The 14,990-nt window shown below is 38.8% G+C and overlaps 1 long non-coding RNA gene across 2 annotated transcripts in view; it reads right to left on the bottom strand.

Annotated features, from left to right (window-relative positions):
• LOC310677071 overlaps window positions 1-14,990 on the bottom strand; it is a 28,668-nt gene that overhangs the window by 12,716 nt on the left and 962 nt on the right. Inside the window, exon 2 of one of the 2 annotated variants that reach the window (XR_014510911.1) lies at window positions 14,195-14,314. The exons of the other annotated variant lie outside the window; for it this stretch is intronic. This is a non-coding gene — a long non-coding RNA (uncharacterized lncRNA). The remainder of the gene's footprint in view (window positions 1-14,194; window positions 14,315-14,990) is intronic. 2 annotated transcript variants of the gene reach the window in all.

Here is a 14,990-nt window from a genome sequence, read left to right on the forward strand (position 1 = left end):
TATACTTTCCTAGTCTTACTATTTCTCCCAAAATGTAGATTTTGTGAATGTCAATATATGTTCTCCAAGTATCCTATTTAATAGATCTATATAGTTGCTCAATATTTCATGGCAAAATGTCACATTAGCATTAAACAATGCTGTGGATACACAATTATAAAGTTAAATATCTACCCTAAGACATGTGCAGTGGGGTGTACTGAATGCTAATCAAAAGCTATGACCTGTAGCATTATGCTGGGATTATGACCTTGGAAGCCATTCTACTGAAACAGGTTGAGTCAGCCATTATACTGGGATCAGCTACCAACAGCAGATGGTACAAAGCTACTGGGAGGAATTATGATCTTGGCCTAACCCAGCAAAAGTCAGGTGATGTACTGAAGCTGTTGGACAAGATAGACATCTTCCGATTTCATTAGGACTCAGTTACAACTAACTTTAGCTAGATCACAACCCAAATTAATACCTGCATCTGAATATGACTACCAAAAACCATTGCCATTGGGGGAAGGACCATAGCTCAGTACATACTTTGCATCTAAGAGGTCCCAAGCCTCAGTTTTCTGTTGCTCCCCATGAAAGCATCTCAGCTTGTGGGGTTAGAAAGTCCCATGTTTGATCCTTGGAGAGTTCCTTTCAGACAGGTTACACAGTCCAACAGTCCAGCTTGTTATAAAACAGTTTCATATGTTCATGCACTTGAAGTGGTGTAAGGTGAGAGGAAACTTTTGCCAGTGGTATTTTCACTTTATTTGCATCACTAAATTTGCAAGACTTAGGCATGACGCCAGATGGAATTACCTTGATGCATTTCTGTCCACAATACCCAATATCTAATAAGTGTTAGCAGAAAACCTAGCATTGTGTATAAGCAAAGAAATGGTTTCACATATTGTGATATTCTGGCAGCACTGATGCATTTCAGTCTTAAAGGTTTTTGTTTGAATATAAGACCCATAAAAGTGGTTTGGGATATATGCTGCTCTGTTACTACATTAGTGATGTACAACTGACTCATCCAGGTTTAGAAGAAATATTGGTAACTGTAGTACTATATAATACCAGAACTCAAAATTTAGTATCAGCATGTTTGGTTGTTGCTTTTTTTGGTGTATCGGGGAACTGTGCATGTGGATTTATTTTATGTATGAGAAGTATCTAGCTCAGTGAAATCTGGCATCTGTGTCCTTGAGAATGAAGTTTTAAAACCAGTATTGAGTTGATCTCTGTCCCCCCCCCCCCATTAACTATATAGAAACAGATGTTAGGAGACCGCCTTGTACTTCTTTTTTTAGATGCTTGAAAGTGTTATCCCTTTTCAAGGAATGTGTTTTTGAGACTTTTTCTTTTTTACAATCACTTTTATTTTTTCACACCAATCTTGAATATTTTTATATGTAGCTTTGTGATCAAACTCCAGAGTAAAGGTAAAGGGACCCCTGACCATTAAGTCCAGTCGTGGATGATTCTGGGGTTGTGGCGCTCATCTCGCTTTATTGGCTGAGGGAGCCGGCGTACAGCTTCCGGGTCATGTGGCCAGCATGACTAAGCTGCTTCTGGCGAACCAGAGCAGCGCATGGAAACGCCGTTTACCTTCCCACCAGAGCGGTACCTATTTATCTACTTGCACTTTGACGTGCTTTTGAACTGCTAGGTTAGCAGGAGCAGGGATCGAGCAACGGGAGCTCACCCTGTTGCGGGGATTCAAACTGCCAACCTTCTGATCAGCAAGTCCTAGGCTCTGTGGTTTAACCCACAGCGCCACTCACGTCTTGCATCCAAAATTTTTTTCATGTGATTCTTGCACAGACATACTTACCTAGCAGGATAGATACAGTTACCACATATTTAGGTTACTATAACTAAGGACACAACTCCCAGTTGCAGCAAGGGCAGACTTTAGATTTTCTAATTTTAGCAACACCTTGTGAGAGGCCCAAATTTGGTGCCTTGCTCCACCTCATCTTCAATTCTGCTCAAGTCAGTATACTATGTCATAGTTGCGATGCCTTGCAGTGCCCCCTCGGCTGGGCACCACCTCTGATTGCAGTTTCTCTTTCTCATCTTTCCAATCTTAAAATCAGTTCTTCACATTTCTACAGCAATTTGAAATACATGGATAATTACATATATTTGTCAGCATTCATATGCATTTTCTTGTGTTATTTTCGCATGTGCGCATGTGTGTGTACATGGCACATTTATGTCAGCATTGGCTAAAGGACAGCATCGCAAGAATCAAAGAAGTATGGATTTTGAAGGATAGCTGTATATAGGTGCACGTATTGGTCACAGCATGCAAATTAGGTGGTTTCTCATTAAAATTTGAGCAAAAATGACTTCCCTCCCAATTCTAGCAGATACCAATAATGGAAATTTGTGAGAAGATTTATAGAAAGGTTTAGAAATCCAGTCCTGAATATATTCAATATTTAGTTTTGAAAGTGTGATTCATTTTAAAATCATTAGCTGGGTATTTTTTAATGTCTAATTATAACTATATGAGATAATCAGTCACCCCTCTTTGAAGTAAATGGAATTGTGCCTTGTTTCTGAACAAAGCCAGTACAAATACCACTGTATTGTTTTATATTTACTAAGTGTAGAATACCAGTAATTTGGAAAGAAATGTAAGTGCTATTTAGGAATAATAACATTGTTACCCACCTTGCCCTCCCTAAATGGTGCCTCTGGGCATCTTTGAAGGAGAGTGATCAGATTCCTGTTATCAACCACTAACAGACATAGGAAATTGAATTAATATAGTAAATGTAGAGTAATTTAGTTAAGGACTTTCTGTTCATAGGGGCCACTGGATCACAGAGCCCTTAAATAATTTATTCCATCTTTAGCTAATCAATTCAATTGTGCATGCCTGTTGATAATAGGAGTCTTAGCAACCTTTTCCAAAAACACCCAGAGGCACCATTTAGGGAGGGCAAGGTGAGCACCAATGGGAAATATTGTACACTTGCACAGTCATTTCCCTTTGTATACACTATGTGTTTCCCTTGTGTAGAAGATAATAGGAAATTATTGTGGGCGCCAGAATCGTTGCATGCATTAAAGCCCCTGGATCACAGCCAATGAATCTTATACACAAAAGAATTTCCAATTATCTTCTACACAAGGGAAACACATAATATATCTACTGGGAAATGCCTGTGCATGTACAAAATGTTTACCTCCCTCATATAAGGAAAGGAGATTTTTCCATGTGTGAGGGATTCAGCACATGCAACTAAAGGGCTTTGTGGGCCCTGTGCTTTGGCCAGTGGTTTTAGTGTCTACATAACGTGCGGGAAACAAATTAAAATATATAATGGGGATTCTAATTGTTAAGGCCTACTTGATGTGGACAAACCGCTTGAAGGGATCCAGCTAACCACTTGTCCTCTTGAACCTTGCTCACAGTGGGTCTCAAGAGTGAGCCGGAAGGGGTCAACTGGTTGAGTCTAGTGAGTTGTAAATGTCTTGTTGTGGGAGGGAACTGGTACCATTGACCCTTAAAGAGGTGGCTGTGCAGTGTCTCCCTGCACTCTGTAGTTTTAAAATATATATTAGCTAGTTCCTCTCCCTTCTTAGGCAAGATGCTCAAGATGGCGGTGGCAGGTATACTCAAGCTTTTTCAGTCCAGGTTTTGTTTCCTGTTTTCATTGGAATTCTCCAATATCTCTAACTATATGAAACGCACACTGGGACCGCATGGTGAAAGGCTAAAAATGTGCATAAATTGATAGACGAAATTTATTAAACAGTGTATTTTCCCATTCTGTCAACCCATACTAACTCAGAAATGAGAACCCCCACCCCACCCCAAGCTAGGGATATTCTGACAAGCAAAAGTTTATTGCAGGGCTCCATTCTGTGAGCCACCTCAACCACTGCTTCTGTCTCTCTCCCCCCCCCCCCCCCCCCGTTTTCAAGCCCAAACCTATTTATGAGGAATGAGCATGATGTGAAAAGTATAAAACAACTCCAAACATGAATTATATCTAACTTTATAACTATATTAGGGTTTTGCTTTTTGTTTTAATTCTAAGCTTAAACAATTGAGACAGTTAAAGCATATGTAGCTGTAGCATGAAACTTGATGAAAACTTAGCGGGACTTTTTTATTTGAGCAGAGTATTTTTCTTTTAAAGCTGTTGTAACTTTTTATTTTGTTTCATGCAAGCCAACTTCATAAGGGCACCTGTCTTTGCTTTCTCTTTATTACCACCTTGATCTGACCACACTGTTCTGTTCTCATGGATGAAACAAACTCTATGAGGCAAACCTGTCCTGAAAAATATTATCTTCAAAAGGTTGAGTCATCTGTTTGATGTACCATTTTATAAACCATTAAACCATGTCCAAACTATAGGTCTTTCAGGAACATAATAAGGAGACTGTGAAAACAAAGTCTAATAATAATGAACTTTTAACAATACAGTTGTGCAATGTTGGAACCTGTTGATTAGCAAATAGTCAACTTGAGGTTTGATGTCTGTGTATTAAAAAAAATGGGTTGGTCCTGAAAGCAGGAAGATTATTTTAGGAGATTTTAAAGTTAGAGAGAGAGAGAGAGAGTGTTATTATGTCTCTATTAGCTCCTCAGATTGATCCCTACAATAATATTCAAACAAAACAAATTATAGGCATAATTATTAGTATGGATGGTATTAGTATGGAGGGCAAACACTGCAAATAAATTCTAAGGAAAAATGCAAACACCTGGAATTTCTGGACTCCGAAAAATATCACAAAATAGATAAATTAATAGAATCCATGGGCCCTGATCTGATTTTGGTGTAATAAGTGTTTATGGAATGGGTCATAAATAGAATATGGTAAACACTCAAATCCCATAGCATTGGTACAGCTATGCATGTGCATTGGTACCTGTGTCTGCCTTCTATTAGCTTCCTGTTTTAACTGTTTTACTTGTTATGTTGTTTTAATGGGCTTGTTTATTGTACGCTCGAATTATTGGTTTTTGTTTTAATGTTTTGTTGAAGTGGCCTAATACTGTATTTCAATTAGGTGTGGTCGTATTTTTGTAACAGGTGTTATATCTGTAAACCACTTAGAAACCATTTTAGTAATAAGTAGTAAGAGTAGCAGCAGCGCCAATAATAATAATAATAAACCTGGCTGCTTGTGTTGGTGTTGAACACCACCCAGACCTGATTGGGCTTTGCAAGGAGATGGAGATTTAATTGTGGAGAGGACTGAGGAGAGATCGGATTATGAAACCTACCTCTTTAAATGGGATAAAGGTAAAGGTAAAGGTACCCCTGCCCGTACGGGCCAGTCTTGACAGACTCTAGGGTTGTGCGCCCATCTCACTCAAGAGGCCGGGGGCCAGCGCTGTCCGGAGACACTTCTGGACAACGGGAGCGCACCCCGCTGCGGGGATTCGAACCGCCAACCTTTTACCCACAGTGCCACCCGCGTCCCTTTTAAATGGGATAGTGGTTCTTAAATAAAACCACAGAAAAATTAAAAGGTATTTGAATCAGTTGAATCAGTAGTTCTACCCAAAGTGGGACACCACTACTGACTTGTCACTTTCCCGGCTGCAGCAACACTGCTTCTTTCTGGGACTGGAATGGGGCAGGGCAGCAACGAGGGCAAGGGAAGCATTGGAATTGGCAGTGGCAATAGGCACAGAGTATGTACAGGAGTTGGGAGGGCACTTCAGTGGTGGTGCCATACCTCATACACTATGACCGATTTGGATGAAACATTGTATGAGGTAAGGGATACGCTTGTCCACCCAATTTCAGGGGAAAGTTTACCCAATATTGTGGTAGTGCCAGGAAGTGTAGTTCTTTAGCTTTCCCAATAGCAATGAATAATAGCATTTTACATCTAATATGTAAAAATAAAGGGATTTTTTCAGAGTTACTGCTTGAGTAGAGAATAAACTTGCCCACCATCCTTCATGACTCTAGTTTCTTTGACGAAGCAGACTTTAGCCATCCTTTAACAACCTTGCTGGATGTCATTCACCCATCCCATATTTTCTTTCATTTTCAGTCCAGCCTTTTTCTAGCTGCATAATTCTCATTTCTTGTACATTCTAGAATGTGACACTAAAATATGATAAAGTCCATGAGATTGGCTTTTATGATACAGGACGTATGATGTCAATATAATAGAAAAGGCCTCAGTCAAATCGTACAACCAGTCATTAGTCCTTGGGTTGGCTGTGGCTTCTAGGATAGGAGTGCATTTGGTGGGCTAATGTGACAGCTGTAGCCTTTTAATAATTCTCAGCATCCCCTGCAGTCATGTAAAAGACTGTGTATAACCTCTAGGATGATCATTTACTGCAGATCTCTCCTGCCATTTCTGTAACAGCTTGACCCACATGATCGACGATGTAGTAGCTTAAAAACAGACAGGCTCAAAGCCAGCTAAATAATAATGCTAGAGTAATAACACAGGAGAGGAAGGTTGGTTCCATCGTTCATGCCATAGCACGGCATATTCTGTCATAAAAGTGATGGGGCTATAGACCAAATTGTCTTTTTGGAAAAAAGTCAATGGAGAAATATCACTCATGGGGCTTTGGAAGAGACAGCTGATGTTTCCTCTAAATGGTGTGTCAAAGGCTATTTGTGGTACAACATGGCGCTAGACATTTGGTAGGCATTCCCTGTATTAAGCAAATCTGATGGAAAGTCAATATTTATTGGCTTAATTCAGTATGTTGCATTACTTTATTAAGGTCTGCTTCATTTCTCATGCTCCAGGTTTGACATTCTACCGCCAAATCAGGAGTCTAGGAGAAATCCCTCTTTCCTGAAAATAGGTACTTATAATATCAATGTCTTCAGCTGAACTGGCCTTCCTTCCTGCACAGACTTCATAGTGGTCCCCCCATTTGCTGTATAGAACTCTGCAGCTGAGGGATCAGGGCTGGATTGCATTGAGTGCCAAGTGCCTTATGGCACTCTGATGGAGACCATATCACAACAACTAGTCTGTGACTGAGATATTAGAGCTGATCCAAATCTGTATTGGGGTTCCATCAGGCCATTGTGACAAAGGTTGGTATTAATGAGAGGGTAATCCTGATGTCTTATTAGCATGTAAGACATTTACTGGTTATGGTGATTTGGACCTGACATTTTGTTTTAATTTTCCTAAAAGTTTTGTTTTGATATGATATGGAAACATGGCCATAGAATATTGTTTCTGCAGCTATCTTGGAATGATTATTTCTGTTTTTTTGAAAATAAGGATTGGAACATATCTGCATTTTGCATGGCCATACAGCTGAAAGCACTATGTAGAGAGCCATTTACTTGACGGCTAAAGTGCAGATCAGTGGTGCTGGTGTTTCATAAAAGTAGTTTTTCATTTCCTTTTTCTTTCTATTTTTTGCAATCAAAGGATTGTAAATTAAATGGATGGTATCAACTAAATTTTACGCAGAGTAGACACATTTAAATTAATCAACATTTCTAAGTTAGGTCTATTAATTTCAGTGGGTGTTCTCTGAGTAGCTGAATACCACCCAGCTTTATTTTATTTTTACAGTCCACTAACTAAAAGAGACAAACACCTTAGTTCAAATATATAAGAAGCATATACCACAATTTGCAGTCAAATCAAGTTATGAAGAAAGCATGAAATTCAGATCTGACATACTTTTAAAACCTAAGAGGAAGGCACACCTAGCAAACCCTCACCATGATCAACTCCTGCCCAGAAACCTATGTCCCTACTGTGGACATGTGGATCCAGAATTGGCTTCCACAGTCACTTACAGACTCACTGCTAAGACCACGTGCATGGAAGACAATCTTACTCAGCTACGAGTGATCGCCAAAGAGAGAGATTCGGAACTGGCAAGAGGGACAGAAGCAGGTTGATAATTTTAGATTTACTATTATATTTTCCATCCTCATAAATATATTTCTAAATTCTGTCCTAGTGTGGGGTAGGACAGAGGAAAGGAGACCTTAGGATCATTTAAATCACGGCCACTTCCTATACTTCTGCAATGTCCCCTTTTTAGCCCAGCTCACATTGGGCTTTGGTGCAGTTAAAGATTGCGGCCCTGGTGTCAAAGCTACCTCTAGGATGATGTAACTCCCATATTCATTGATGGAGGTTGCTTACATGTCCAATGGCTTCTGGTACCCTTTCCCAAGGACCATAAAACTGCGCCCTAAAATCCTCTCAAAGTGCTATATTTTGTGAACATAGACTTTTGCAGACTGATTTCAAAAGAGTGGCTTGATTTGTAGGCATCTGTTGTGACCAGACCAGTACAGACTTTGATTGACATAAATAATAATAAAAATAAACAAGTTTCATGATTTGTTTAATGCATTAAACAAAGGCTAGCTATACTATGCAAACCTCCAATATTTTTATTCACATTCATGCTTCAGTCTCTGCGCAGTATTCATTATGCATTTTGAGACTACTGTGGACTACAAAATCCATGATTTAGTGTTACGGTGATCAAAGTACATCTACATGGAAATATTCAGGGCCTTCATAACATCAAAAATAGCAACTGTGGCAGCATAAATGGAAGCAGCTGAAATCTAATGGCGCTTGCAGATATTCTGCAGAAATCTATACCCCTGGAGAAGGTTTAATGGCAGAATTCCATATATTTGTGATCTTAATTAATATGCATAGTAGCTGAGCTCTTCCTATGTGGTTGTAAACTGAATAATCATCCAAGCCATAATTTACTTTAGAAAACAGTGCAGAAAATATGCTGTAGCACTGTAATTAGAAACTAAGAAACTAAGCATTTAAGATTTAAGCAACATTAAAAGAGATCTGATGCCTCATCTGCTGGTATAAATCAATCTTCTATAAAAAATCATAATTGATTTCATGATACAATGTTATCTGCCTGCAGTGACATTTACAAGCATGCATTAAGAATGAATTCATCCCTTGCTAGTATGCTTATATGTGTCAATATTTGTCAGTTTTTTTACTATTAAGTGCTTCTACAAATGTCCGCTTGGTCTTCTTACAGTTAAAATGACCTTGGTAAATATCTGCACATGTGTTTCCTGGAGTATTTTTGTTAATTGGGCAAAACAAAATCAGCTGTGTAATTGATAATGGTGAAGAAATTAACTGTACATTAAACTAGAGTACCAGAAAGATTAATCTACTGATGAGGCAATTATTTGGGAATTCACATAATCAATAAGTATTTAGAAAGAATGTGAACATTTTCTATTACAAGATAAATCTATGAAAATGGTGTAGGAAATCAATAAACTATTGTCTTGTGCTGAATGAGAACTATAATTTGTCATGTTCCCACATTATTAGATCTATTGTCCAAATGTCCGTTGAAACCTGCCAGTGAAAGTTTATTATACAACTTTGTCCTAACCCCCCCCCCCCACCTACATAGGGGCCTTCTGAGGAATGAGACAATTTCCCACTTCCATTTGTTTATCGTTCTTTGGTTTTGCTGTGCCTCAAAGTCTGGTTTAAATAGGAGAATTTCTCAATCTAATTTTGGCATTGGAGCATTTACAGCAGAATACAATGTTGGATGAGTCTCCTGAACTACTGGAACTTCCTGGTCTGCAAAACATGCTATGGAAGAGCTACTTCATAATGTCTTCCACTGAGCTTTAATTGAAACATGGAAAGCTGTTTCAATTAAAGCTCAGTGGAAGACATTATGAGGTAACTCCTTCCATGGGCTCTTTTGCACACCCAGTAGGGCAGGCAGGTGTTGGTGAATTATTTTATAGAAAGGAAAACACAAACCACACATCTCACAGTGATAAGATGAACTTCACCTTGCACCCACCAAAATTCTAAACAAATTCTGAAGTTCCCTGCAAATAAAACAGAAAAACAGGAGGCAATTGGGTGGGAGAAGATGACTTTTGAGAAATTGGAGGACTAGCAAAGACAGTGATGAAATAGGTTGAACGATGGTCTGACTTGGTTTGAGTAAGCCTTAAAGAAGCCATAACGAATAGTCATAAGAATTGCTATCATCATATGTAATGCTAAATGTACCTTAGCTTGGTTTCACTGGGGTTGCAGTTTATCAAGAAATAATAAATAAAAAAAACAGCAGTGAAAGAAAAACAATTTGGTGTAGGTCTATCTTTGCAGAACTGGCTTGCACGAACACTACAAAAATGCAGGATCAGGATTTATATAGATGACTTAGGGCAAAGCAAAGGTGAAGAAGAAACAAAGGTAGAAAAGCTCAATGGGGCTGATGTTTACTGCTACAGGAGGTCAAAACCTCTGAAGGCAAGGCATTCAAAAGCTGCTCTAAAGATCAGTCAAAATGCAGGCAGGGGAATCTGGAAAGGACAAGGCAAGAAGAAGACACAGCTATCCCGAGCAAGTAAGTGCACCTGTGAGGCTTTTTTGAATCCCATTGTGGCTCATTAAGTAAGTAACACACTGAAGCAGACAAAGAGAAGGATGTGTAGGATAACTTCCACAGTGCAACTTTCAGCATCTGAACTTCAAGAAAGCAAATACCTTGCTGATAATAAACGAAGGGATTTCCCCCCGCCCCAAAGCTGGGATCTGGATCCTAAAAAGCACTTAAGTGATTTCTGTTCATCTACACAATTCATCCTTTGTTTAAAGTATCACTTTGTCATTCAAACAATACAATACTTTTTATACATGGAGAATTGAGCAAGGAAATTAGTGAGTATTTTAGCGAAGTTAAACAAATTGTCACCTTTATCAATGTAATACAAAGACAGCCTTCAATCACCACTTACCTACGGATTTTTGATGACACATTCTGGGGAAAAAATACATTTAAAAGTTTATATTAAAATAAACTTGAATGAGTCAGCATAACGTAGCTAGATGGTCTTGCCTATAATGGTGATAATGTTCTTCTGCACACAACAGGTCCTTCATAAATTCATTTATTTATGAATAGTATATCCATTGTGATAAAAAGGAGAAATCCTACTATTTTTCCAGAACTCCATAATGGTGAGAAAATATGTAGATTTTTTCACCATGCTCTTAGAATAAGAATATCAAATAGCCCCTTCTTTTCATAAAAGATTACAGCCATAATTGCTAGTGATAAAATAAAATAATAATAATCAATAAGGATGCAGTCAATAATTGTTAGTAGGGATGCAGTCCTGAAAAGTTTTTCCCATTGAGCTAACACACACAGGCACATAGCTTGAGGAACCCCAACTCTATTCTTGATGGTTTGTGGCATCACAACCATTCTATTAAGTTTTTATTTTTTTATTGTTTTAAAGACACTGGGGTTGACAGTGTGGAAACACATGAATTACAGGTTCCATAAAAAGTCACTGCATTTGAACTTGTTCCATGACCAGGCCTAAATTCAGTTTGGATTGGGGCTAAATAATCAGTATCATCTAAGAATGCCAGCATCCCCACCCTGCAATGATCCTCTCCACTACCAGTGCTTGTAACTAGTTAGTCCAAGGTAATTGATCCAAGCTCAGCTTTTATAGGAATGGTTGTACCACTGCCATTTTCAAGGTGGCAGGGACCACCGCCTCATGCAATGAAATCTTAACCAGATTCTGGACCTAACCAGTCAAACTTTCTCTGCTTCATTTAATAAGCCAATAGGGACAGAAGTCAAGAGAGCACATGGTTGGCCATAGAATGGCAAGCATTTTATCAGACTGTATAAACTCAAGCGTAATCCTACACCATTTCACATGCTTTGGACACTTCAGTCAGGACTGGAATTGCAGAATCAAGACCTCTCCAAAGTCGAGCAACTTTGATTTGGTGGTTATTTAAATATTTATAAAACACCATTTGGTAGAAAATATAATGAAGGTGCAGAACAGAGAAACATCAAAACAGAGTAAAAACATGAATAAAATAGTAAAAAAGGAAAACTGGGTTCCAATGTACAGTTTTAAAAAGATATTTAAAAGAAAACAGGGATGACTCCTGCTGAACTTCAGTTCGCAAAGAGTTCCCTAAATCAGGCATAGGCAAACTCGGCCCTCCAGATGTTTTTGGCCTGCAACTCCCATGATCCCTAGCTAGCAGGACCAGTGGTCAGGGATAATGGGAACTGTAGTCCCAAAACATCTGGAAGGCTGAGTTTGCCTCTGCCTGCCCTAACGGCATGGTCCCTGGTGAAGGTTGACTGAATCTCAGAGACATAAGTGGCCACCCAAAATGTGCAGTCAACTGGTCACAGTCAGTCTTCAAGGGCTCCAACAGTCCCACCCCATAGTGGGAATCAGCAGCCTCTGGAGAACTTGTATAAACTCCACCAGTAAGTTGTTTGAAGATGCAATGCAGGCTGCAACATGCGCTTTCTTCACTGCTTGCAGTGCCACATGGTAGGCATGATAATGCACACTATGCAGCCTCAGAGGGAGAGATGCACACTTCACCTAGTCATTTTATCTAATCATATTTTAGTGGAATTCTTCTTGCAACTTTACCTGCATCTTCTGTGCACTTGACTGCCCTAAGATTGCCTAGGATTAAGTTGACCTTGATTGATACAATGAAACGTTTTAAAGCACCGCTTTTCAAAAATATAAATGATGGCTGTTTCTCCATCAGACAAAAATGGGGGGGGGACCCACTTATTGTTTGAGAACAATTACTCTTAAGGACCTCCAGTTTCACTGTTAAAAATCTACAGTGATGTTAAATAAATGTACAAGATGTTAAATAAAATTGCCTATAAAATATTGACGTGCACATTAAGTGATTGCAAAATTGTATTCTGGCATGGCTCTTTTGAACAATATTTCACATCTGTACAATATATTAAAGCGCTGAATTCAATTTGTCAATATAAAAGCACACGACCTCAGGCCTTCTGCAGTAACTATGCAAGTCCTGCATAGTTTGTAATTAGCAAGAATGAGGTTGCGCTCTCTTCCAGTTCTTTGAACTTCTGTCCCCTTCTTAACATCTACATTTTTTTTTGTTCCACAGACCCTTGCTATAGGATATATGTTCCATCTGTTTTCATTGAATCATCCACTCACCTATTTTTATCTGTTTCCTTTTTAGAAAAATGTTTTAGTCCACCTTCCCATGATTGCTCACATTATTTGAAAGCATATATACAAAACAAGTATAAAGTAATAACACATACAAGTGCAAGAATACAATCAACCTAAAAACAAATGGGCTTGAGATAGGTCCCTGTATGTTCAGGAGGGAGAATGTGAACCCAGCTCTTGTGTAGTTGCCTCGTAAAAATGAAAGCAACCTCTGATAAGTCCATATCCCTTACAGGTGGTAAATGTCTCTTTCTGAATAGAGAAGACCTGTAGCAGGTCCATAGAAGATTATCTGCGTCCCCAGTTTTGGGGGTGTTCATTTTTAAGTCCTAGAGGAGGAAACAATGTGTAAAACAGATGCCAAAGTTACCATTACAATCCTATTAGAATCAGATGAATAACTAAATTGCTAAGCCCCAATGCAGCCCAAATAAGAAAGCTCTTACATCACTGTGAGAGAGACTGAGGAGAAATGCTGATGGTGCCAAAGCCTTCATATGAAGGTGAAGCTTCATGACAAGGAAGGAGCAGGCGTAGGATGGGGCTGAATGCAGTGTCATGAGGAAAGCTGCAGCTCTGCAGCAGAAGACGAGGGCGTTGCTTGTATTTATTTACATTTGTAAGTCACCTCATAAAATAATTTCTACAGGTGATGTACAGAAAACCACATGTAAATCAAGGTTAAAAATGCAATAAATTACAGTTGATTCAACATTTAATCCAATACCAAGATCAAAGAATAATAAAAAGTAAATGTTGGACACAGTAAACAAGAGACTTAATACACACAGAGGCACTCGGAACTAAAACCACCTCACTCGAGCTAAAACCACCCATTCAGCATTATGTGGCAGTGACTAATATTTAAATAGTATTAAAAGATGTTAAAACTGGCTTGAGGTCTTTGCCCCTGGGATAGTCACCTTCTTCCATTCAGTGGTTCATGTGAGCCTGAGGGATATTTTGTGTAGGAACAGAGGGATCTGTCAATGTAGGTTTCTCTCAGTTTCTCATTTTTCCTATCTTAAATTACAGTTCCCCCCACATACACATTTTAATGTGCATTTCTCCTAAATACACATTCTTGTGCAGTATTGCCATATATATATATATATATATATATATATATATATATATATATATATATATATATATTTATTTGAGGTTGTCCAAAATATTACCTGTGGAGCACTGAAGAGTTCTTGATAGATAGATTGATAAAGTACAGCAGCAGAGAGTTGTCGTGGGGTTTTTTAACTCAAAAGTTTCATGTACAAAACAAACAGAAACCCTATATTGATCTGCATTAAAAAGAACAGACAGAGAATAAAAACATCAAGAGCTCTACAGAAAGTATTCTGGACAACCTAACTTTGTGGAGGATGCAAAGAGAACTGGTGTGAAGCTTGAAATGTCTTTTTAAAAATATGCAAGCGATAATTTACATCATTTGCCAACCTCTTAATTGTTACAAGATAAGAAAGGCTCCCTCGGCCTGTAAAGCGAGATGAGCATCACACCCCCAGAGTCATCTGAGACTGGACTTAACTGTCAGGGGTCCTTTACCTTTTTAAGAAAGAACAAGAAGCAAATCTCTTATGGAGGAAAGAAACCCCTTTCAACTTCTTCCACATAAAGCCTCTGGACATATTCGGTAGGCTTAATCCACATGGAGCTGCCCTTGTGCCTGTAAATTTTGGCCCAAAGTGGGGAAATTCTATAGACATTTTTTGATTCCCCATTATATAGTGAATGGAGAAAACAAATCCTAACTTTATACAGAGCCGTTTGGACCCATAACTACAGACTGAAGTGGAAAAAGTACAGGGCAACTCAGAACCAATTTTTTAAAGGCACAAATGCAGACAAAGTAAATCTTGGGTGCCCTGTACACCCCTAGCTATCAGCACCCCCACTTCTTCTACTGTCTCATGGCACCCAAAGGTAAGCTGGAAATTTCTGTTCCCCATGCAGTGC

Source organism: Podarcis tiliguerta (assembly GCF_965153285.1).
Source record: "Podarcis tiliguerta genome assembly, chromosome: 4".
Lineage (NCBI taxonomy): Eukaryota > Metazoa > Chordata > Lepidosauria > Squamata > Lacertidae > Podarcis > Podarcis tiliguerta.